The sequence below is a fragment of the Gopherus evgoodei genome, chromosome 3 (assembly GCF_007399415.2).
Source record: "Gopherus evgoodei ecotype Sinaloan lineage chromosome 3, rGopEvg1_v1.p, whole genome shotgun sequence".
Taxonomy (NCBI): domain Eukaryota; kingdom Metazoa; phylum Chordata; order Testudines; family Testudinidae; genus Gopherus; species Gopherus evgoodei.
The window spans coordinates 193,297,232-193,321,989 of record NC_044324.1 but is presented as its reverse complement, the minus strand read 5'-3'; the positions used below and the strand labels follow the sequence as shown (position 1 = coordinate 193,321,989).

At 41.5% G+C, this 24,758-nt stretch overlaps 1 pseudogene; it reads left to right on the top strand.

Annotated features, from left to right (window-relative positions):
- The first annotated feature begins 8,245 nt into the window (after positions 1–8,245).
- Positions 8,246–20,284, top strand: LOC115649431 (annotated as a pseudogene).
- The last annotated feature ends 4,474 nt before the right edge of the window (positions 20,285–24,758 follow it).

Sequence of the window (24,758 nt, the reverse complement as noted above, 5' to 3'; positions counted from 1 at the left end):
GAGGGAGTGAACCTAACAGGAAATTATCAAGTGATCTCTCTCCTGCCATCCGTCTCCACCCTCTGAAAAACAGAAGCTAGGGACACCATTCCTTACCCATCCTGGCTAATAGCCATTAATGGACTTAACCTCCATGCATTTATCCGTTTCCTAAAGACTGGCTCCATGGGGTCCCTCACGGACTGGAGACAGTCACTGTGGGTTTGTCTTTAGTATAGCTTATGTACATACTCCACGAACTGAGCATTTGACTTGTTCCAGAATCTGGGATGAGCCTATGTTGTGAAAACTGAGATGCTCAAAATAGTACATGCCAGTGAATGGACACAGGGTGCTAAAATTAAATTAACCCAGGGATTCTCAAACTGGGGGGTCAGGACCCTTCATGGGGTCACAAAGTTATTACTGGGGGTCGCAAGCTGTCAGTCTTCACTTCAACCTTGCTTTGCCTCCAGCATTTATAATAGTGTTAAATATATTAAAAAGTGTTTTTTAATTTATAAGGGAGGGGTCGCACTCAGAGGTTTGCTATGTGAAAGGGGTCACCAGTACAAAAGTTTGAGAACGACTAAATTAACCCCTCTGGAGAATCGGGGAATGCAGGGGATGGCGGGTCTCCCTTGGTAGAGTTGGGAAGGAGGTAGGTGGCGTAGATATTGCTCTTCTCATGTGATCCCTCCCCTATGGCTCTCTTGGCTCTATCATTGTTAATCTAAAGTGGCTAATTTTAAATGAAGCTACCCTCCCCTGACATAAATCTCCCTATGGCACTGAAATTAAATGTAGAGAAAAGGGAAAACATAACAGCTTGGCTCTTGGTGTTTGATAGCTGTCTGCAAGCCTCAAACTGCTGAATGAGCTTAAGAGTAGAGAAGGCTGTGCCTCCTCAGACAGACTGGACCTGCCCCCATCCGACCTCCATCCACTTTCTGCCCCTCACTGCCCTCCTCAGATTCCTGACCCATCCTGCACCTTGTGCCCTGACCACCCCCCGAGACCCCTCCCATCAACCCCCCCTGCTCCCTGTCCCCTGACTGCCCCGACCCCTATCCACCGCCCACTGAGTCCAAACAGACCCCCAAATACCCACGATCCAATCCCTCCTCCCCATCCCCTGACCGCTCCCCCTCCAGAACCTCTGCCCCCTCCCTTTTGCCTGACTGTCCCCGGGACTCCCTGCCCCTTATCCAACCCCCCACCCCCCACAGTCTCTTGTTGAGTTGTGTGGAGAAAGAAATTCTATTTTGCAGAGGATTTCAATAGCAAGGATAGAGCCCTGAATTCTGAGCCAGTCTGGCAGGTGGGTTGCTAGGAGCCAAGCAGGTGACCTGGCAGAAAAACAGGCAAGTTTAACTGAAACCAAACCAACTCCACAAAACACATATATTTCAACAAATGCTAAACTTCAAAGAAACACTTCACCAAAATATTTCTGACCAGCTCTAGGTCCTAGGACTGGGTGGATTGCTGTGTTTAAACTCCAGATGTTTAGTCAAATCTGCTCTTTTCCACAAGCAAAGTATTTGATCTTGAGAAGTATTTTATGAGCCCCAGGGCTGAGTCATCTCTGGCAGCAATGCTTTATCACATAGAGAGAGAGAGTAAATGTCTGCAGTGGCAGGGAAAAGCACCTCAGCTTCATTTTAGCTTTGAAATATTAACAGAGAGAAAGCATGGTTTTGTGGTTAAGGAGCTGGTTTGGAGTTTGCGTGATGTGTGCTCAATTCTGCCTGTTACAGACTTTTTGTCTCACCTGAGGCAAGTCATATTATAGCCCAGGCCTCAGTTCCCCATCTCTAAAATGGAAATAAATCTTTCTTTGTTGGTCTTGTCCATTCAGATAAGAAGTGTTGTGGGGCAGGGTGTCTGTACAGTGCCTTTCATCATGGGGCCCTGATCTTACCTGAGGTCTCTAGGTTCTGTTGCAACATTAATAATCCCCCAAGAATGCACTCCTGCACACTAGCTGGTCCTGGATCTCAAGAGATGAAAAGGCAAGTCCAGCAACCTCCATGGTTACCTACTCCCTGTATCTTTTCATCTCAAATTTCAAGGCAGAAAAATTCTATTAACACCCTAATTGAAACCTTGATTGTGATGGAAACACTGACTGGGCATTAGCTACATTGGTGCAAACCTCAACAGTGTAACTATAGTACAGAGGTAAAAGGACTGCCTGGGACTCCCTGCCCCTTACCCAACCCCTCCAGCCCTGGCCACTTATCCCCTTTCCCGGAGCCTCAGTGCGCCCATCCAGGAGCAACCCTGGACAGCGCTGCAGCCAAGTGCCTCCGGCAGGACCTGAGCTCTTCCGTGCTCAGAGCCGCGAGGTAAGGGGGTGGGGCTGCGAGCTCCAGTGGGGACCCGGAGCTCGCAACCCCGCCCCCTTATCACACGGCTCTGAGTGGGGAGGAGCTCAGGCCCCGCCGGAGGCACGCAGCTGCAGCACTGTCCAGACACACTCCTGGATGCGTGCCCTGAGGTGCCGGATGGATGGGAGATGTTGGGGTTGGGGGTGAGCCTTAGCCATTCTTGTGGGGGGCCCTGCTGGGTGCGGGGCCTGGGGCAATTTGCCCCACTTGCCCCCAGCTCTGGGCGGTGCTGGGGGCAAGCCTCAGACCCTGCTCCCCAGTGGGAGCTCAAGGGCTGGATTAAAATGACTGGTGGGCTGGATGTGACCCACGGGCTGTAGTTTTCCCACCCCTGTTATAAACACTACAGCTCAGTGAAGGCCTCTGCTCAAAGTCTAGCTGCAGTAAAAAAAATGTAAACTAGCTATTAGGAAGCATAATGAATAGGATAGAGAATAATACAAAGACTATCATAATGCCTTCATAGAAATAAATGGTGTGGCCTCATCTGGAATAGCATGTGCAATACTGGTCACCCCACCTCAAATAGATATTATAGAGGGGTTCAGAGAAGGGTGACAAGAATGATCAAGGGCCTGGAAAAATCTTGCACATGAAGAGAGATTGAAAAGAATATGATTTCTTACCTTAGGAAAGAGATGAATGAGAGGTTACAGGCTAGAAAGTGTATAAAATAATGAATGACCTAAAGAAGGTAGAGCAGCAGTTTCTGTGATCATACCACAAAAACAATGAGACATTCAATGAAATGAAAAGGTGGCTAATTAAAAAATTACATAAGGAAATAATTTTTCACACATGTAATTAGATTGTGGAACTCACTGCCACAGGATGTTGTTGAGGACAAGAACTTAGCAAAATTCAAAAAAGAATTGGATATTTATATGGAGATAAAGATAACTCAGTTATAACAATAAAAGTTGTTGAAGGGATATTAAACTTCATGCTTCAGGGCTTATGTCCATCTCTAACTATTATAAATCAGGATGTGACCTGATGTACAGTTCAGTAACTCCTCGCTTAACGTTGTAGTTATGTTCCTGAAAAATGCTACTTCAAGGAAAACAATTGCGCATGCAATTTCCCCATAAGAATTAATGTAAGTGGGGGTGGGGGTTAGGTTCCAGGGAGTGTGCTACACCCTCTTAAAAGGTGTTGCAGTCAGTGTGCAGTGCCCAAGAGATTCCAGGAGAAATTGCATCTGACACAGCACAAACTCTTCCTGTTGTCTTCAGCTGCTGTGTGGCACTTCAGCACCCCCCTCACACTGTGACTTAAACAGAATCTAGCCACAAAAGATGAAGATCTGGGCAGGGGTACTGGAATTAGGGGTGCTGCTGCATCCTGTGGCTTGAAGTGGATTCCATTATATCCAGGCTCAATAGTTCTGAGCACCCCCACTATAAAAATTGTTCCAGCACCCCTGGATCTGGGGCCACAACCTTAGATATTGTGAATAGGTATGTTTCTATTGATTTCAGTGGACTGATACAAATTCACATCAGCTGAAGATCTGATCTTATCTCTGTTTGGCCCCAGAATGTCTTAGTACTAGTTATTTATCTACTACTTATACTGCTGTTGCACTTAGATCCCAATCAACAACCTGGGCCCCAATTATGCTAGGCACTGTCCAAACAAGTAAAGCAAAGACATTCCCTGCCCCAGACAACTCAGAGTCAGGGATTTTGACAAGAAGTTAAAGGTGGATATCAGTAATGCACGGAAGGACATAATAACAGTATATATGTAGACAGGTATGTTACATAAATTAGCAGTCACATTATTTGTAGGCATAATTGAAAAGGTGAGTTTAAAGGAAGGATTTAGGTAGGATAGGGGGATTGCTTTACAATTTTTCATAAGAGAGTTCCTCCAACGCATGAGGTAAAAGGCACAAATATCCTTTCTGGAAAAGCAGACATATAGGCAATCAAAGCTGGTGTCAATCATAGAGCAAACAAGATATTCGATTTATAGGCATTTTGATGGCTCTCATCACTGTACTCACTGAACACTTTACAAATATTAATGAATTAGGCCTCACAGCACCTCAATAAGGTAGAAAATTAGTCATTTTACAGATGGGGAAACTGAGGTCCAGAGAAGTTAAAGGACAGGTTCCTAAAGTATTGAGGTGCCTAAAGAGGCAGATAGGCACTTAAGGAGATTTTCAAAAGCATCTAATCTATATCTTTCTGTGAAAGTCTGGCCCTAAGTGGGGTGCCAAGAACACCCTTCCTCCCATTGATGTTGGTCAGCCAGTTTTCTGATTCTGTGTTGGGCTACTACTGTAATATTTCCTTTCCTTTCCATTTCTGTCCATGCTGTTAATCCCACACAGTCACCTTGTTATACAAACAAGAAGAGCCTGATACAATGGCCTTACCAACACTTCAGCATTCTAGTAGATGAGTTCAGTGCTTAAGGTGTTTCATGATGTTCTGTAGCTCTATAAAGCTCTTCAGACATAATTCATGTCATATCCATTATCTGTATTTTTAATGGAATGCTTGTCCATTGTTGAAATCTCTGATTCTGAAGGCCATACTTTTAGAAAAAGTCTATCAAGTTTTTGTGCTATTTTCCATTGCCATTTGTCCTGGCAATCCTATGACCATAATAGAATCCAACTGCAGAAGTTCTTTGGGGTTTGATCAGGATCCGCTCTGGATTAAAGAACACATATATAAAGAGCACCTGTGTTAATGTGTTAACTGGTGGTAATTTAGGTGGTAGCTGCTAATTCTGTCTGGGTTTGTATTCCTCATGAAATAAATGGCCTTATAAGAATTGATCTGAAAAATATATTTGGGTTTCCTTAAATGATCCATTAAGAAAAGGACAGGGAACATGTTTGTTCCAAACAGAAAAGTTGTTAAATTTTACAGCACATGGATCAAGTGGTGTGAGCAAAAATATTTTTTTAAAGATGAGGGTGAGAATAATTAAAAAAACAACAACACTTTGTTCCCCCACCCAACTATAGATACTCTGGACCAGATCCATCTCTCTGATGGAAAAGGCACAGAAGGGAGCGTTTACCCTGCTCTGTTCAGGACCTGTGGATACATTGTACTCCAGAGGCCAGTCATGGCTGGCCTTATCTCTCCATCTAATGAGCATCTAGTCAAATTGTTTTATAAATTTGCTTCATTCTACTGGCAGATTTGCCCCTTTTGGCTGGTGCTGCCAATGCCCTCTTCTGGGCTTCTTATTTCCTAAAGCGGGGGTTTCAGCAGAATAGACATTTTTTAACCTTTTTTTTTAAATTAAAAAGCATAAATTTAATCAGTGTTGAGTATATTTTGCTAAATTAATGTGACTGACACATTTTCTAAATTTTCACACACACACACACACACACACACACACACACACACACACACACACACACACACACACACACACACACACAAAAGAAGAAAAAAAACTTACCAAAATACTTCATTTCATTTGCATTTTTTCATTGGAATTTTCCATGAAAGACTGAATGAAATCATTTTTTGTCTCGACAGAAATAAAATTGGATCTTTAGACCAGCTCTAGCATTCTGCACATTGACTCCTAGTCATTTGACACATTCACTTCCTGCCCCCTTGCCCTGACCTAGTCCCTCTGTCCCTACATTTAGGGTCTGGTTACACTACAGAGCCTTGGCTGGTATAGTTATGGCAGCAGAACCCCTTAGTATAGAGATGCTGTGTAAGCTTACAGAAGTAGTTCTTCTGATGACATAGCCCTGAACAACATTAGCTATTCTGACAAAAGTACTCTGTAGATCAAGGGTTATTCTGGCATAGTTATGTCAGCTAGAGGGTGTGATTTTCTTCTACAGTCCTAGGTGACATAGCTATGACAGCAAAACTTTGTAGAATAGACTAGGCCTTATCTACTTTTTACAAGATATTGTGTCATGAGCTTACTAGTTCTGAGGGCATCAATGGTAACTTTCCTCTTCCTGTTTCACAGGCTCCTCCTGCTTCCTCTACCATAGCACCATCAGGATCAGTTGGCATGTAGTTGCTTTGCTTACTGGTCTGTGTTCTTTCCTCCATGTTTTTCCTCCATGTCTTCCTTCAATTCTCTCCTGCATCGTACATCTGTTTTTCTAGCAGTAAGTGGCCAACCAGTAGCTATTCATTGTCAGTTGCCTTACATACTGCTACTCAGTTTCACTCTATCTATAGTTTACGGGTTGGCATTATGGGTCTAAATTTAAAGTATCCACATTCTATTTTCCTGTTTCTGGCATTTGTGAATCCATTATGCAGTTAATTCTTTGCAATCTAGAAGAGATTATAGCCTTCCACTGCTGCAATATTAAAGTTTAAAACTATCAATATCACCTACAAACCATGGATACTTCTTTCAACAGACCATGTCTCCATAATGATAGATGGCTCTGCTAGACTTTGAGTAGGATTTTGGCAAAGTAGCACAGTGTGAATATCTTTAGGAGATACACCACACTGATTTTAGCCTAATTTATCACAATTAGCCTGAGCAATTTCAACATTATAATAAGGGCTAAGGCATTGATTGTGGCTGTTTAATTTTTTTAAAAGAAAATATTTTCCATTTGTCATCATTATTTTTTGTTTTGCACTTGACCTTTTAATCAAAGTGCACAATCAGTCATTTGCATCCCATGTTTATTTACTGATTATATTTGCTCATTTTTTAAATTTATTATTCAAGTGCTGAGTAACCACCACCAGAAGGATGACTCATTACTATAGTACACAGCTATTATGCTGCTCAAGGATATGACTCTTGCTAGAGAAAGATATGGGATTGCCTTTCTTCATTCTAATATACTATGTGGAGGAGAAGCAAAATTAGATCCTGGGAAGCTTCAGTTAAGCTAGAATTCTAGAAACAGGATACGAAAGAGCTTTGTATCAAATCTCTCAGAAAATAGTACACTTAGAAATACATAATTTGACTTCTGACCTATACAGAATATTCCAGTTTACAGCATTAATATTTTAAAAATCTTTATGAAAGGCAACATGTATGGTAGCAAAGAATTTCACTTGGAGCAATTCCACCACTTTAATGGTCCTAGCAGGCAGAGTAGGGTACCTGACTGGATGTCTGGAAATGTGTGTTCTATTCCTGGATCTGCCTCCAATTCCCAGTAAGTCAATTACCAATCTGTACCTGTTTCCCTATTTATGAATGAGATAATGATACTTACCTTCCTTCCTAACATGATGGTGAAAAGCACTGAATAAGAGCTCAGCATTATTATCATTATGTTTCACTCAGGAGGTATATTAGGCAAATTGTAAAAAAAAAAAAAAAAAAAAAAAGAACCCATAAAGCATTCTGAATAGTCCATGCAAACAGATAAAATAGGGGTAACACCACTGTTAATTTTGTTTTTAAAAAGAGAATATAATAGCATCAATGGGTTATAGTCTCTGCTGGATGCATATAATTTGCCTTTAGCATTAAATGGACATTCTGCATCCTCACTCAGACTGGCAGGTAGAAGAGTCCTTGCCTGAGTTTATTGCTGACCTCCATTAGGGATCCTCACCATTCCTCTTCTATTTTACTCATTATCTCTTCACAAAATGTCGTACTCCATTTCCCCCTCACCTCCCCCCGCCACCCCAGCCCCAACTAGAATAACAGATTCTAGCAAGGTAAGACAGAAAATGTGCAAACTGTGGTGCCACATTGCTTAATATCAGGGCTGGCTGAAAAGACAAATTTCCTTGTATGGAATTTTTCAGGCTTTGGAATTTGGTTTTGTTCTGCATCAATACAATACTGAGACTTTTAGGTACATTCATGAGATACTTACCATAAAACAACCCATAACCTTATGGTTATGACACTTACCTAGCCTAATTTGTAGCATGGACTCTATCATTGGTCTCCCATATCCCAGGTGAGTGTCCTAACTAGAGGTAGACAAAATATTTTTGATGAATAATAATTTAGCTGAAAAATGCATTTTCCGGGGCTTCAAAAGCATTTGTGAATCTAGGTTGAATTTGACAAATATTTTCAGTCAAAGAAAACAATGACAAAGTCTAAAAATTTAGTTTCACCCATTTAAAAAAAAATCTTTTTGACTTTTTCATATTCAAATATTCTCTTAAGGCCATTTTAAAATTTTGTTTCAACTTTTCATTTTGAAATGATGTTTTTGCAATTTGTCTTATTAAAAAACAAAAACCATGAACAGCTGAAAAACATCTATAAATGAGTGAATTGAAACAAAAATTCAAAACAAATTTTGTTTCTAGTTAACCAAAATTAGATCAATACAAAGTGAACTTTTGAATGTTTCAGTGTAACAAAAGTTTTTGAAAAAAATTGGTTTGGGTGTTTGTTTTTATGTTGGCTTCTGAATTTTAAAAAAAAATCAGTTATTTGCTCAGCTCTAGTCTTAACCACTGAATTGTTAGCTATTCTGGTCTCTCTCATTTTCTCTCACTTTGATTAGAAATTCCATCCTTGACTTGAAAAACCTCCCCACCAGAAGTGTAAACAAAATTGTTCCTGTGACAAGTTTCACTTTTGATTAAACAGATTTTCTGATAAAAAATGTTTTGTTGAAAAATTCCCAAACAGCTATACTTAATACTGCTGTGGACATGATGCACGGGGTGTACATGAATACAGTCTGTTCTGAAGGAGAAAGAATGATCTTTTCTAATTCCTCAGTATCTATTGCTCTACATATGGGTGGAGGGATAGTGAAAGCTAATGTGAATGCTTTCCACCCAGCAAAAGTGAAACACTGCACCTCCAGCATGGACCTAGGCACTTCATAAAACATAGAACTGGTGGGGGATAATGACATCATACTAAATGGGCTATGCTCCCTGCACCAAATCCATCTGCTGACACCACTGATCTAGGCCTGAGGCTAATCCTTCCCCAAGCCTTGTTTAAAAGGCCTGGTTTCAGATGTGTAAGGATCAGATGGGCAAGGAACTGATAAGGCACTTGTAGGAATGATCAATATTGTAGCTATGCTTAAAAAGCTCTTTCCTTATTGTATTAAATACTGAAAGGAAACTATAAGAAAAATGTGATCTTTCCTGCACATATTTAAGTACCTTCATAAAACTCACATGGACCCACTCCTCAACCTGTTACTACCATATCTAGAGCAAGTTGTCCACCTGGTATGACCAATCACACAACATATGTAGTTAACTATGGAATCAGGAAGCAATAGCCATGTCAAATCATTTTTGAGAAATCTATGGGCTGAACAAAGTTCACATAAGCTATCCATCAAATACTGCGGTAAATTGATAAAAAGCAAAGTCTGTTCTCAGGTTCTTTGTGAACAGAAGAAAGAGATGAATAGCCCAGAAATTGCATGCACTGCAGTTTGAGCTATTGTAGATAGGTCATTATTGCAAATTAGACTTTACCCAGTTAAATAAATGTTTTGACTAATTAGCTGAGCTTATACAAGGGAAAAAAGATATAGAAAATCATCTCTGCACAGCTGCTTAAAGATTTGCCAGAATACCTTTCAAAGGCTTGTTTTTGGTTTAATTGGTTTGTGAGTTGCTTGTTGGCTAGTTTTTTGCTTGTAGCTTGTTGTTTGTTTGGCTTGTAACTTCTTGTAGTTTGTTGCTTCTTTTTTTTAATCAGCTCTTGGCAAGCAGGGGCAAGGGGCAAGCAGGGGCAAGGGGGAGAGTGAGTCGAGGTGCACAGCGGGCCCACCACAGTCTCAGACTGTGTGTTGCAGGGATCTAGTCACATAGAGTGTTGGGGTTCTAAGGGGTTGGCTTGTTTTGGCATTGGATTTAGCTTGATTTCTGTCTTACTGTGAAAGTCGGGGTGCTTATTTACTGCATGAAATTTGGCAACTGTGGATAGTAGCTGTAGCGCTTTCAGCAATATTATCCGGCTCTTATTCAAAATATATGGGGAAAATTGATAGAGTAAATCATTAGGAATGACAGAAAAATGTACTGAAAATTAATGTGAGCAAAACGAAGGCCATTGATCATTGTCAACCATCCCAAAGAGAGAAATAACCAGCTCAGCATATTTGGTAAGATAATTGAAAAGTAGAACAATATATCTGCTTTAACAGCCACCTGGGATAGATAGAAATCAGACAATGTAAGATAGATAGAGAAAGAAACCATTTAACTTCAAGTAGATTTTCAAATATAAAAATAAATATGAAGAATATTCCTCCTCTTAACCTGATAAATAATGAAATATGTAGTCAGTGCATCCATCAGTAACATATGGCTCAGAGAGAAATAACATTAGCAAAAGCTATATTGTACAACAAAAATGGGCTTTGACAATGAGCAGACAGATCTGAAATAATAACAAGAAAACAAAATGGAAAATAGGAGACAGTCCCTCCAGAAAGACAAGCAGAATAAATGGCTGCTAACTGTTGAAAAGTACAACAAGAAATTGCTAGCATTACATAAAACATGCAATACTAAAATTAATGATTCTACTATGGACATAGGAGACCATGGATAGAAGTGGTGGACATAACTTGTACTGGCATTGATCTAGGTCAGAAATGTCACCAAAATTTCTGGTGAGCACAAAATTTTATCTGGGACTTCTTTATATTTGTTGGAAGTAAAATGTGTACAGAGTTGTTGCTAAAGGAATTTTATCCAGCTTTAATAGGAAGGAAAAGATCCATTTAGATTCCCAGGTTTACTGCAATACTAATAGGTGCGTTCCTGATTCTGATAAAGGTGAAAGGAAAAAGCATTTCTCTCAAGCACTCCTCACTATCATCTATATCCATTCTGCACAAAAAATCAGGTATCCAACTTTTATTACTCCAAAATTATTTACAAGCAAAAATGCTGAATCACAAAGCTGAGGTAATACATTTTCTTAAATGTAAGCTAAAGATATTAATGTAATATAATTTTAAAGTGTGGTTCTTCTCTGATAAGTGACTTTGTGAAAATTTCATCTTCTGATCAAATAGATCTGTGTGTATCCAGAGTCACACTTGCTTACTTTAGTGACAAAAAATAACCCTTTTAAATTCTTTTTTAATTCTTATTTATTCCATCTTGATAACAGGAATGCTAAGTACACCCTGACAGTGACCTTCTGTGGCAACACTATGCAACATGACCTCACTCCAACCTATCTTGCTAACCTCCATGACCATCTGAAGAAGGTAGCTGCTAAGATGAAGACAAGGGTCAACCTGTTCCAGAAACTTGCAAGCACAAACTGGGGAGCATCAACATCAGTGTTATGGACACAGGGCCAGCCCATAACAGTTTTGGCACCTGAGACAGGGAGCTCAAATGATACCCCCATGCCCCCTCACTTGGGCCAAAACTTTGAAAGGTCTCGATTCTGCCTTCTTCCTGTTCCACTCCTCTCATGATACTGCTCTGCTACCTACTCCAGTAAAGGAGCACTAACAACTTAAAATGCCTTGCTCAAAAATTTTAAGTAACACTTAACTTTCGAACGCCTGAACAGCAAATGTAACTTTTCTTGTCTGCATAGTAAATACTGGTATTTTTATCTGTTTGAATAATCAAAGTGGTGCTTTCTCTGCCTTCTTGGTTGTAAAGATTTAAACTGCTTCCTGAAGGTCCATAATCTGGGCCAGTTCATGCTCTGTTCAGATGGTTGCAAGGCCAACCAGCCTCTCCTGTGTCATTGTGGAGAATAGAGGTATTTTTATTAACTTCAGCTTGGAGAAGCTGAATTCTCTACTGGGAACTGTTACAGGAAATGTTAAGAAGTATGCACAGAGCAACAAAAGCATTTGGAAAGAGGGTGGTCATCTTATTTGTGGACATATATTCCCCAGAGCAGCCTTTGGAGCTGATCCTGCTGAAATGTATCTTGAAAGGGCTTTCAGTTCATCACCTAAATCACTCATATCAATATCGCACAGGTCATCATGTGTCAACACTGTCACTAGTGCCCTGCACTGCTGGTGTAGGTGTTCTTCAGGTATAGTGAGGAGTTTTGGAATATCGTACAACATCCCAAATATACTGCCGTGTTCCTTGAGCTGCATGAAACGTTCTTCAATTGACTGTATTGCACAATCTAGCACCTGGTTGAAGAATTCAACTTTGAATGGTTGTTTCGGGTCTCTTGTGAAATTATCCCATGCCCTGTAATCAAAATGTCTTCTTCTTTGGTGATTCTTGTATTCTTGAATGGGTGGGAAAATAGCTTCAGTGAAGTTCCTCTGCCAACTTCTGTGCACTCTTCAGAACGTTTTGAAATCCTTCATCTGACCAGTAAGACTGTAGGTATGACTTTGCTTTGTCCAGTTGTTCCATGGCTCCAGATATTTCAAGGTTAACACCTAGGAGTCTGTTGCTTACAACATTTATTTCAAACAGTATGTCATGCCACAAAACTAAGCCACACAGAAATTTGAAGTTATGTATGTTTCTGGTGATTCCATTCCTCTCTGCCACTGTTCTCCCATGAACAGTTCCTGTGATAGCATTATCCTCCATAATAGCAACTATGGAATCATCCATCTTATCATTTTGGTGTCTGACAGGCTTTATCGCCTCTACTCAACTTTCCCATCGCGTGGCACTCAGTGGTTTCAGTGTCATCAAAGAGGATGTTCCCAGATGTTGCTTCAAAATTTGCCATTGATGAGTTGATCCAGAGAAAAATACATAGATGCTTTGTTATTTAAAAATTCTCTCGCTATACAAAATGTTCTTCTGAACCTGAAAAGGCCAGCCACATTGCTAGCTCAGTATTAGGCTGGATCTTAACCAAAATACTACACTGCCAGCATCTAAAACTAAAGGTTGATTGTAAAGAAAAAAAGAAAGAACAAGCAGAGTCAGATACTGGTAAAGCAGTCAGATACATACAGAGACTTCAAAGTCCATCTCTCAGGTTCTTAGCAGTATTTATGAGTTTGCTGGCTTGAAAGTCACTCTGGAAAACATTCACAGCTTGGATGGGTCATTCAGTCCTTTGTTCATAGCTTTGTTTGTAGAAAAGTTACTCCAGAGGTCAGAAGCAGGAGTGAAGACCAAACAGAGAAGGTGCAGCTGCCTTTTATATTTCTCTTACCATGTGACTTCTTTTGTTCCAAACATAGGCTTTACATCACATGTCATGGAAAAGCCTTAGAGTTCTGCCCATGATCATATCACGTGCCTTGCTGACTCATAAGATGTATTCCTTTGTTCCTTTCAATGGATTCATTTTACAGTTGATGCCACTTGATGAGCCATCTAATGGGCTCAGTGCTGGTGCCAATCTGTCTGGAGGTGTCATCCAGAAACACAGCACACGTTTGGAAATACAGATATACCATACATATCTATAACTCATAATACAAAGGTAATACAAACATAAAAAAAGAATTATCATACTTGGCAAATTATAACATTTTCATAGATACCTTAAACGGCATATCTGGCACAATTCATTACAATGTTAAAATATTGGTATCAATGTCATAAAGTGCCTACCATATTCCATACAGAGTCACAGTTAGTAAAATGTAATAAAATTTGTTTTTTTGTTTGTTTTTTTAAAATGGTTTAGGAAGAAAAAGTTTATTAAGATAATAGTTTCTGTTTTCGAAAGAGCCATTTTTTTGGTTTGCAACCAAATCTAGGGTGAGACTGGACTGATTTTCAACTAAACGTATGGCCAAATTCATTGAGGGCTTCAGTGGATTTTACAAAAGTATAAGAAAGGACAAAATCAGCTCTGGGTGAAAATGGGCATAGCACCATTGAATTAAATGGAGCTGTTCCCTTATGGATCCATGGAGGATCTGCCCTTGAAAGCAGAATCTGCCCCTCATGTGTAATTTAGGACAAGAGCTAATAATCCAACCACTTTAAAGTTTAATTGCTTCAGATAATTATAATGGTCAGTATTTGGGAAAGTTTGAATAAGAACAATAATTTATTAAAAAATTTACTGGCAGTCATTTTAGGATGGCTACATTACTCACGAGTGATGAAGCCACAAGTTATAAGTATATTCCCCAAGAGGAGTGCTACTAAAACTATAACACTACACCAAGCTCTCCAATTATCATTGGAAGTGCTCTGAATCTTCCCTTTCCAGTGGTATATGGAACTCATTTTTAGCCATGATATCAATCAGCGTTCAGATGAAGGACTATTCAGGACCAAATGTTACCAGCCCTCCTCCTCCAACTAGTTTAAATTTAGGGAGAAAATTTCATATTATGAGAGAAGGAAGGAAACCTGTATCTGGCCAAGAGTGCATTTAAAGAATGAGCTGCTGGAAGCTGCCATTGATGGGGGATGTATTAGTTTGAGTAGCTTTGGCTATGCTATTGCAATAGCACATCTCATTGATAAGCAGCCTAACTGCCTGCATGAAATGCACTGTCCGGGATAGCTCCAACTTTATTGGCATGCATGGCACCCTCTCCAGGGTTCTCATGTCTTCCTCCAGCACCTGGGCCCAGGATTTAATGTGTAAGTGACCCCCCCAACAGAACCCCACTGCTTTGAAATTCACAAATATGTTTGCCTCAGATCAACTGGATTCATAACTTGTAAAAATCTAATAAAGAGAGATATTTTCAGGCTTGAAAAGAACCCCCTGGAAGACCTATGATACTGTGAGTGGATGCCTCCACATTCCTTTCCCTCATAGGCCCCTACCCTGTAACACACCACTTTTAGCTCAGGACAGAACAACGTGGAGAAGCATAATACTTTTGGTTGCTTCTCTGCAGCATGAGAACTAACTTATCCTGTTTGAACCTGCTCTGAGGTTTGAAATGATAGAAGTAGCTTCTTCTGTATATTTAGAGGCATCAGAATACCATGGAGACAACAAATATAGAATCTCTGCCCTACTGTTGTTCTCATGACACATGTCAAATCATTTTTCTCATAGCTGTTATGCTAGCTTTCTGCAAGAAGAGGCGATAAACAGCCAGTCCACAAGTCTCCAATAGTTTTGTCACTTTCTTTAGAATGTTACAGGTCTCAGTATGGGGGCAATCTGGGTAAGAGAGAAAATCTAATCCGTAACCTTTCTGAATTTGACACTCCATTGCGTGAGAAATGACTCATGTTTCTTCAGCATTCTTCCTATTCCTTTTCTTCTGGTTGAAATACCACAATTTGCTGAAACTGTTATGACAAGGAACTGAATCACCTTTTCAAGGGTTTATTCTTCTCCTCCACTCTGACTCTTCTTTAAGATACTGAGCCAAAAGGGTCTGATCAAAATATTAATGTCAATTTGGACATTTTGGACTTACTTTTCAGTTTTCTCATTATCTTCTGTTACAGGGTAGTTGGTCTCAGTTAGTAGACTGGGCCCAGTTCCGTCTGTCAAAGCAAGTAAGCCCAATTCAGCCAATTAAAAGGGGCTAAGCTACACCTGAGCCTATAAAGGGCTGCTAAAGGCCAGGCCAGAGAAGTGATAGTGACGGCTGTGCCAGGGGAAAGGAAGCCATGGTGGGGGGTAGCTGACTCCTATAGTGAGTCCCTAGAGCCAGGGGCCAGATGCTCAGGGAGACAGCTCTGGAGGCACATAATACATTCAGTTGCCTTTCCACAGTCTAAGTGACCACATGAGAACTAACCTATCCTGTCTGAAGTTGCTCAGAAGCATGAGAACTAACATAGCCTGTTTCAAGCTGTTTGAAGGTGCTCAGGAATGGACCTGAGCTGACTAGAAATGGGAAGTTGCCAGGAACAGGGTGCTTGAGATCACTGGGCAGGGTGACCCTGAAGCCTGAGAACAAAGAGTGAATTAAAAGTTTATCTATTCACTTGTGAAGGAGAACCTGCTTGAAAGACTGGGCCTAGTATCACACATTTGGGGATAGCTGAGAAGAAGGGGAACGATGCCTCACACAGTTGCATCCACCAAGTGTTTTGTTCAGTGTTTGTACTTTTAATCTCCTTGCTTTTATTTTTCAGAACAGAAAATGACTCATATCTTACTTCAATCTACATTGGACAGAGCTTTGGTATAGCGAACGATCTGGGCCATTTGTCCAATTTGAATGAACATCACTCAGAAACAATGGATTTGTTTTTAATCTCACTTCTATTAGTTTTACACCAGCACAACCCCTTTGTCTTCACTAGAGTTACTCCTCATTTACACCAATGTCTGTGAGATCAGAATCAGGCCCTAAGGCTGACCCACATCATCTTGAACAGAAATGTAATTTACCCTTCCAAGTGAGAGACAGAATTACCTTGCCATAAATCAGTGCCAGACAGTGGCCTATACAGATGTTCTATTTTTACAGAACAGCATCACTGCCTAGTCATACTCAATGTTTCTCCCCTCACACTCTCAGGCTTACATCTTTTATCTTTGTGGAGTTTTGAGCAGCTAAAATAGCCTCATGTGACCAAATGTTCAATTTCATTCTTAGTTCAAGCAGAGAGTATAGTCGCACTCTTCACATTGGGATAGCTAATGTTGTATCAGCACAACCTTGTTTTTTAAGGGTCTTATCTTTTTTTTTTCTGTAAAAGTCATTCCAAGCTGAAATATGATTAGTATATAAGTTTTAAAGCTGAAAAATCTTTTGTAAAGTTGTTAAAATATTTTGGCTACTTTTAAGCTACAAGCAGAAGAAAAATGAAATGTTTTGTTTTTGACACAGTTTGATGCCTTTGTTTAGAGAAAACATGTTTTGTACCTTAAAATGAAAGTTGGCAAGCATTTCAGGTGGAATCCCTTCATGAGCAGAAAGCCTGAACAACAAGACTTTATGTAGATGGAATCCTAGGTGTTGGGAGGGGAAGTCACCCTCCTTGAAATTAGGATCAAGGCACTGGGCTGCAGTGTACCAGAGGCAAAATAAAGGGAGAGCTGAACTCCTTCTCCTTGGATAAAAAATAAACAGAGGGAGATATCTACCCCTCTCCCAGTCTCAGTTCTACTCCCTTTTAAGCTGCTCTGGTAGAGAATCTCTTCCATGTAATCAAGTAGGATTGTTTGGTGAAAGTCTTCCTGCTTCCCAGTAGGATCTTTCAGATCTCAGAAGAACATGATCTACTGCTCTCAACATTCCAGAAGTTGAGCTGTCAGGGTGTGTTGATCTGTGTGTAGAATCCCACCCCACCCCAGACACAAGAGAGCTGATAAACTGGGGAGCAGGACATGTGATTCTGACATCAGTTGCAGAAGGTTGGGGAAAAAATCCCTGCCTACTACTATTATATCAGAATTATCAACAGCATCTTAATTCCATCCTTACAGGTTTGTAAGCCCTTGTCTACACTACTGGGTTGGGTCAAATTTAGTGACATTAGGTCGATTTAAAAATGACTGTGTCCACACAATCAACCCTATTCCATTGACCTAAAGGGCTCTTAAAATTGACTTCTGTACTCCTCCCCGACGAGGGTACTAGCGCTAAAATCAACCTTGCTGGGACAAATTTGGGGTAGTGCAAACATAAATCAATAGTACTGGCCTCCAGGAGCTATCCCAGAGTGCTCCATTGTGACAGCTCTGGACAGCTCTTTGAACTCCCATGCACTAGCCAGGTACACAGGAACAGCCCCAGGAACCTTTGAATTTCATTTCCTGTTTGGTCAGCATGGCAAACTCAGCAGCACAGGTGACCATGCAGTCCCCCCAGAATCGTAGAGTGTAGAATGTTTCTACATTCTCCCTGTCATCTTCATCTCTGAGGTTTTCACAGATTAGAAGGAGAAAAAAACGCATTCATGATGACATGTTTTCCGAGCTCATGCAGTCCTCCCACACTGATAGGGCACAGCTTAATTCATGGAGGCATTCAGTGACAGAGACCAGGAAAGCATTAAGTAAGTGCAAAGAACGGAGGCAGGACGCAATGCTGAGGCTAATGGGGGAGCAAATGGACATGATGAAGTATCTATTGGAGCTGCAGGAAAGCCAACAAGAGCACAGACCCCCGCTGCATCCACTGTATAACCACCTACTCTCCTCCCCATGTTGCATAGCCTCCTCACCCATATGCCCAAAAACACAGGAAGAGAGAGGATCCAGGCACTCAGCCACTCCACTCCAGAGGATGACCCAAGCAACAGGAGGTGTCATTCAAACAGTTTGATTTTTAGTGTGGCTTCAATTAGCAATGTGACCTTATCCTTCCCTCCTCCCCCACCCCACCTGGGCTACCTTGTCCGTTATCTCATTTTTTTTTAATTCATAAAGAAAGAATGCATCTTTTCAAAACAATAGTTACTTTATTTTGAAGGGGGACGGGTAGTTGGCTTACAGGGAATCAAAATCAACAAAGGGGGTGGGTTTGCATCAAGGAGAAACGCACACAACTGTCACACCGAAGCCTGGCCAGTCATGAAACTGGATTTCAAAGCTTCTCTGATGAGCAGCGTGCCTTGCTGTGGTCTTCTAATTGCCCTGGTGTCTGGCTGCTCAAAATCTGACACCAGACGATTTGCCTCAACCTCCCACCCTGCCATAAATGTCTCCCCCTTACTGTCATTGATATGGATCACACAGCAGGCAGCAATAAGAATGGGAATGTTGGTTGTGCTGAGGTCTGACCTAGTCAGCAAACAGTGCCAGCGAGCTTTTAAATGTCCACAGGCACATTCTACCATCAATCTGCACTTGCTCAGCCTATAGTTGAACTGCTCCTTACTATTGTCCAGGCTTCATGAGCCATGGGAGCAAGGGGTAGGTGCGACCACGTGGTGCTGCTGGCTAGGAGAGTAGCCTGAGGCAGAAGCCTCCAGCTCGCATTGTATTCCAAGCAGGACTGAATCTCCATGAGATGAAACTTAAAGAAGAGAATGACCTGTAGTCTCTGGCTCCCATTCAGTGCTTGAGCAGGAGGATGGCCATGTCTGTCCAGGTGTCGCTGATCAACCTCTCTGAGGAGGATTCCAAGGAGTCTTCCCAGAGCAGCAGTACCACATCTGCCAGCAGCACCCAGGAGGACCAGAATGGATCCCCCGAGCTCATTGCTGGGGAGCAGGAGAGCAGAGTTGCAGAGGAAGTGGTGGAATACCAGCATGGGAAAGATTTTGGAATTGGGGCACTCGTGTGTGTGTGGGGGTGGAGATCAAAGGCTTCTCCTGGTGGCCTGCAATCATCATCTCCTACAGAGTCACATCCAAAAGTCAGGCAATCTCTGGAATGCGCTGGGTGCAATGGTTTGGGGACAGTAAGTTCTCCGAGGTTTCAGCAGACAAGCTGGTGGGTCTGATGGCTTTTAGGCAGCATTTCAACCACTCCATGTTTAATAAGCTGGTCTCCTATTGACAAGCTGTACACCATGCCCTGGAGGTTGCTAGGAGCCGGGCAGGGAAGATGTTCCCTGAACTGCCAGCCAATTGACTAAAGACTAACTTCTGCAACAACAGCAAGGAGTGGGTGGAGGAGAACCAGAGCAGAGAGCAAATGGTTTCTGAAGTCACAAACAACAACAGGAGCCTTATCGTACAGGAGAAAATACCCAGCCACATTCCACCCACTGTTTGAGGGGGGCCTTTGCCAGACTTGCAGAGATCAATTCCTGGAGGTCTTCTACATGCCCGATGAGGACGGGTACCAGTCCTACTGCACCATCTGCTGCGAAGGCAAGAAGCTGCTGCTGTGTATATATGCCAGATGCTGCAGGTGCTTCTGTGTCGAATGCTTGGAGGTCCTGGTAGGGCAAGGTACCCCGGCCAAGGCAAAAGAGCAAGACCCCTGGAGCTGTTACATGTGTCAACCACAGAAGTGCTATGGGGTGTTACAGCACATGCCAGATGGAATGTGCAGCTGCAAGACTTCTTCACCAGTGACAAAGGACAGGAATATGATGCACCTAACATCTAGTAAGGCCCACACATTTCCCAGAGTCATTGCCCTTGATAACAGAACATCAATGATTGTATTGGCTACTTGGATCACAGCAGCCCTCACAGTAGACTTGCCCACAACAGCAGTGGTGATGGTGAGCTGAGCGGGCTCCATACTTGCCATGGTATGGCCTCTGCACGGGTAATCCAGGAAAAAAGGTGTGAACCAATTGTCTACCATTGCTTTCACGAAGGAAGGGGCGACTGACAACATGTACCCAAAATGACCCCCGACAATGTTTTTGCCCCATCAGACTTTGGGAGCTTAACCCAGAATTCCAATGGGTGGCGGAGACTGCAGGAACTGTGGGATAGCTACCGACAGTGCACTGCTGCGTAAGTCGACACTAGACATGGTAGTGAGGACGCACTCCGCCGACTTAATGTGCTTAGTGGGGACATACACAATCGACCGTATAAAATCGATTTCTAAAAATAGACTTCCATAAAATTGATCAAATTTCGTAGTGTAGACATACCCTAAGTGACTTTCTGGATCAATTGAATCAGAAGGAATGTGCAGAGGAACTCCTGACACCAGTCCAGGAGAACAGCATAGACATCTGTCAGTGATACTGGGTCCTTTTTGCCCCAGAGTGTATCCTGAGATGTCAATCAGTCTTTGTCTCTCTGACAGTGACATAAGGAGCAACCTGGGTCTTGCCCCAATAGAGGAATAGTTGATGAAGAAGTGCATCTAACAGGACCACTTATGCTGTAGATTGTAAACTCTGGTCAAGAAGTCTGGCAAGACATTGTCTTTCCCTAGCAGATGAAGAATTAATGGAGCTCCCTTACTGCAGATTCTGACATGTCTGCCTCTTTGGCAGTTGTCATAATAACCGCTGTAGTATTGCTTGTTAGGATTTGGATAGATTTGGAGAAAGCTTTACAAACCAGTTGTATAGGTTTACGCTTCAGCAAACTGATGATGATTGTTCTGCAGAGTCCACAAAGCTAAAATGGTGATGAAATGTAGATGGGTACCTCAGGCCACCCCAAGAATTCCGTGTCTACTACTGCTGAGGTTTTAGATGTAATCCAGTGAATGGTTTCACAGATGTGCATGAAGCCAAAAAGACTTAAACTCCATAGGAATGATAAGACACTTTGAGGCTAGCATCGCACTGTGGATATTGCCACATGGGTTGTATAGAATCTAGCCTCAGACAAGAGAGCTATCATAGTCATGGAGTCTATTAGGGTTCCTTCTTTGGTTCCTTCTCTCCAGGCTTTGGAGCATCGCATGGTACAGGCCGTGTCTTGGTACCTGAGAACCTCACTCTACATCTTTCTGCAATGAGAGATGGAGCATAAAGCCCTTGCCAGGATTGCCAGCACTGGAGAGAGGCAAACATAGTACCTATCTTTAACAAAGGAGAACAAAGAGACACAGGGAATTATAGACAGCCAGCCTAACTTCAATACCTGAAAAGACACTGGAACAAATTATGAAACAATCAGTTTGTAAGCACCTGGAGGATAATAGGATTATAATGAATAGTCAGCATGGATTTGTTAAGGACCCAACTTAATTTTCATCTTTGACAGGGTTACTGGCCTTGTGGATAGGGGGAAGCAGCAGATGTGGGTACATCTTGATTTTAGTAAGGTTTTTGACACAGTGCCACTTGACAGTTTCATAACTAGCGAAATGTGATCTAGATGAATTTACTCTGGGTGCACAACTGGTTGAAAGAGCATACTCAAAGAGTAGTTATCAGTGGTTTTCTGTCCAACTGGGAGAACATATCTACTGAGATCCCACAGGGGTCACTTTTGGGTTCAATACTATTCAAGATTTTCATTAATGACTTGGATAATAGAGTGGAACGTATGCTTATAAAATCTGCAAATGACACCAAACTGGGAGAGACTGCAAGCAATTTGACCGACAGGACCTTGACAAAATGGAGAACTGGTCTGAATTCAACAAGATAAAATTCAATAAAGCTAAGTGCAAAGTACTTCACTTACAAAGGAAAAATCAAATGGACAACTAAGACATGGTGAATAACTGGCTGGGTAGTAGTACTACTGGAAAGGAGTTGGGGACTACAGTAAATCATAAATTGAATATGAGCCAACAATGTGATGCAGTAGCAAAAAAGGCTCATAATCTAGAGTGTATTAACAGGAGTGTTATATGCAAGACATGGGAGACAATTGTCCCACACTACTCAGCACTGGTGATGCCTCAGCTGGAGCACTCTGTCCAATTCTGGGCACCATACTTTAGTAACATGGTGAACAAACTGGAGATAGTCCAAAGAAGAGCAACAAAAAAGATAAAAAGTTTAGAAAACCTGACCTATGAAGGAAGGTTAAAAAACTTGGCATGTTTAGTGCAAAAAGAAGACTGCAGGGGAACCTGACAACAGTCTGCCAATATGTTATGGGCTGTTATAAAGAGAATGAAGATCAATTGTTCTCCATGTCCACTGAAAGTGTTGGACAAGAAGTAATGGGTTTAATCTGAAGCATGGGAGATTTAGGTTGGATTTAGGAAAAGCTTTAAAACTATAAATGTAGTTAAGCTCTGACATAGGCTTCTGTGACTGGGTGCCTGGTTGGGCCACACTAAGGGCAGACTTCAAGAAATTGGGCAGACAATCCCCAAAACTGGTAGTTTATTTTATAATTAGATCAACCAAGGCAGTAACACAAGAGCTTTTATAGTACCACACTAATTAACAAGAAGCAAAACACAGTCCCCTTTAGGCATTCCAGCCCTTGGCTCCGATCTATAAAACCAAGTCTAATATAGTGAGAGGTTACTGAAAACCCTATCACTATACTTAAATTTCTACCAATCCCAAAGGATCGGACATATTACTCCTCAGGTAAATGAATATTTCAGATCTTACCTAAATACACTCTTACAGACAATCCTTAATAACTAAATCTAAGATTTATGGTTAAAAGATCAATATACATACCAGTGATTTTCAGTGTTAATAGTTTAGGTGCATAGCAGGTATGGAATAAACTGCTAGCTTGTAAAAGTCTCTCTGGAATCATCCCAACAGGTCAGAATCCAAAGGCAGCTTAGTTGTGAAGTCTATAAGTCTTTCCATGCATTTTCCAGGGTATTCCAAATAATTATTTGGAAGATTTCCATCATACAGCTCACCATTTCCCTGTTCAAAGTTTAAGCAGACTACAGATGAAAGGATCAGACCCGAGGTTTCACTTTTATATCTGTAGTGGGCTGTTAAGTGTCTTGAGCATAGCATGTGACTGAGGAATCTTCTTTGTTGAGCACACATAGTCTCATCACTTCGAAGTTAGCATCCTATTTACTATGAATAAACAGGTCATCCTGTTACATTACAAGACAACAGACAGTCATTCATTATAAGAGAGATAGTAAAGCTGAAGACAATCGTTGATAAAATTATTCATTTCCTGCAGTATCTTACATCTTTAAGCTTAAGGTTAACCTAACCATTTGCATACATAATGTAAGGCAGTTAATACATGAAAGGAAATCAACATCTACAAACTATTCTGGTTACATCATTAAACTTCTAATAAGATATAGGCAAACACTGACAAATATACTAAGCATCTACCCTTGATTTCTATTACTACAAATGAATGAGTTGATGATTGCTAGTCTAGTACAGTATTTCTCAAACTGGGGTGGCTGCTTTGTAGGGAAAGCCCCTGGCTGGCTGGCCAGTTTGTTAACCTGCCCTGTCTGCAGGTCGGGCCAATTGCAGCTCAACTGGCCGCGGTTCGCCACTGCAGGCCAATGGGATCTGCTCGGTTCGCGCCGCTTCCAGTAGCTCCCATTGGCCTGCAGCGGTGAACTGCTGCCTGTGGGAGCGGTGATTGGCCCGACCTGCAGACAGGGCAAGTATACAAATTGGCCTGACTCGCCAGGGGCTTTCCCTACACGAGCAGCAACCCCACTGAGAAACACTGGTCTAAGACATTTCTTTGAAATTCACATACAAGTGAATTGTCTTGTTACAATTGCAATGTTTCTTGTTAAGTTGTTATAGATCAGGCTGGCTGGTTAGCCAATGTCCTAGCTTCCAAGGGAGGTAGTGGAATCCCCATCACTGGGAGGTTTCTAAGAACAGATTGGGCAAACACCTGTTAGGAATGGTCAAGATTTGCTAGCCTCAGCGCAGTGGGCTGGACTTGAGGACTTCCAATCCTGTATTTCTATGATTCTGTGATTCCTTGACTCTCAAACAATGAGGCCTAAGTCCACTCTATCTGTACCCCATCCTTGAGGTCCTCTAAACTCATGGACACTGGAGCTGGTTAAAACTGTTCAGACATAAAACCTTTATACATAAAAATGCAGATTCATTAATACAAATTCTTGAAACTTTCCTGTCAGTTTCATTGACTTGTTCATTTTGAAATTCTTGCACTCCCCCCAAAATTCTGAAAAAAATAGAACATTTAACTTGAATATTTGCCTAAAGGCTTGAATCTTTTTTAATTCATCTGCACTGAGTATTGCTTCTCCCCACAGAGTGACTGAGTGTATTCCATCTGTGGGTTGCAAGATCTGGAGGGACTGAACAGGACTTTTTCTGGAGTTGCTTCT